General features: G+C 50.7%; 1 pseudogene; it reads right to left on the bottom strand.

Moving 5' to 3' along the window:
* Positions 1-426: 426 nt before the first annotated feature.
* Positions 427-1,623, bottom strand: LOC122738879 (annotated as a pseudogene).
* Positions 1,624-1,826: the final 203 nt, after the last annotated feature.

The raw sequence follows: 1,826 nt of genomic DNA on the forward strand, positions 1-1,826 counted from the left end.
GCACAACATGAAATAAAAATATCTATGGATGTCTTTGCCAAAAGTCTTTTCCCAAACTAATGAGGTTTTGTTCTGGCTTATTTATGATGTTCCCCAACACATAATTACATACCCTAACAAAAAATGAAAAGTAACATCAACCAAAGACAGACAATTAAGCTCAACTGAATGTTACAGAATAAGGTATAAATAATTTTATAAGAACATCAGCTATGACAATATAATGACTAGTTAATAATCACTGAGCTGAATTAAAGCTGTAATAGAAGACACATATATGTTAAATGTACATGTGTATTTAGAATACAACCTTATTTTTTTTTCTTCAATACAGGTTTAGGTTACTTTCGAGGAAACTTTTTTTTTTTTTTTAGTGAAAAATGCCTTTATTGTGTGTGTTGGAAGGAGATACCATCCCCCTCTTGATTAGTCCCCTGGGCAGGGTGTCTTAGGAGATGAAGGGAAGTCCTGGGTCACAGCATCCACATACCAGGTAGGCAGAAAGGCATAGGGAGCATCATAATGAACAGACACAGTAACAGGGCCACCTAGCTCCCAGGAGAAGAGGTGAACAAGCCTGGGATCATCTTGAGTGACTGTACTTTGGGCAAAGCTGAGGAATGCATCACAGAAGTTCATACATACAGATGGATTCCAGCCTTCTCGATCAGCCCTGATGAGCTCAAACTTCTCCATGGTGAGAAAGGTTCTGAGTGATCTGACAGAACCTTCAGGATCTCAGAAGACAGCCACCACACGTGGAACCCCAGGCATGAATGACTGAGCCCACTACTTCAAGAACTTGTGTCTGTAGAAGCTCCTCCACTGGCCAGGGCTATGCATTTCTTTTGAGGCCTTGAGCTCCATATAACAGGCAGGTGGCTGTGTGGATGGGGTTTTAGGGTCTGTGCAGTCCACCTCCCCAGAAAAGAGCAAGGGATAGGTTCCTAATCGACTTCTTAACCTGAGCAGAATGCCACATTAGTGTTGACTTCTCCCGAAGGGTCAGGAGAGCCCCCAGGTGTGTCTGCACCCATGTATTGTTCAAACTTATACCCCATGTATATGAGTTCCCGGAAGAGTGGAGGACGAGTGAGTCTCTGCGCCCTAGCAGCAGGTGTTTCCACCTCACTCAGGTAAAGGGTGCCTTGTAGCCTCAAGGGTGCCTTGTAGTCTCGAGGCTGCAAGCTGCCAACCTTGTCAGCAGCTTTGTCAAATGCCTTCGCCGTGTCACCAAAGCCGCTGCCAACCAGCCTAGGCCTCCCTCGAGCTGGCCTCGGTGCTCCAGGAGTCAGCGAAGCAGGTGGTCCAGCCCCTCCCGCGTCTCCTCGTCCCGCGGCCGGTAGCGCTCCGGGTAGCCTTCGCGGAGGTCGAAGTCAGGGGCACAAGTGTGGGCTGGGGGAGGAGCAAAGTAGCGCAGCGCCCGGGAGTCCCCATGATACGGGCGTTCGGCGTCCAGGGAGAAGCAGCCCAGCTCCGAGGAGCGGCGGTAGAAGAGGAAGGGGCCCACGTACAGGGAGTTATCGGTGGGCAGCGAAGGGGCCGGGCGGGACCATTTGGGAGGGCCCCTGTCTCCCCATCTTTCATTTCCCCGGCTCCTCGCTTGGCACTCCTGGGCTCCATTGGCTCCGGAAGTGCTGAAGGTGGGGAATGTGACTACTCTTCATCGATTCATGACACCATCAGGAAGCGACAGCCATAGGATTGCCCAGGATCTCTGCCAAGGTAGGGGTCGGTGCACTTCTTACTCGAGGAACAAGAGTCCACTTAGCACGAGGTCCCTCCACGCCTCCGTTCAGGTCCCGCGCAGTGCGGGGCTCGCGTCA

This window comes from Dromiciops gliroides, chromosome 1 (assembly GCF_019393635.1).
Source record: "Dromiciops gliroides isolate mDroGli1 chromosome 1, mDroGli1.pri, whole genome shotgun sequence".
NCBI lineage: Eukaryota > Metazoa > Chordata > Mammalia > Microbiotheria > Microbiotheriidae > Dromiciops > Dromiciops gliroides.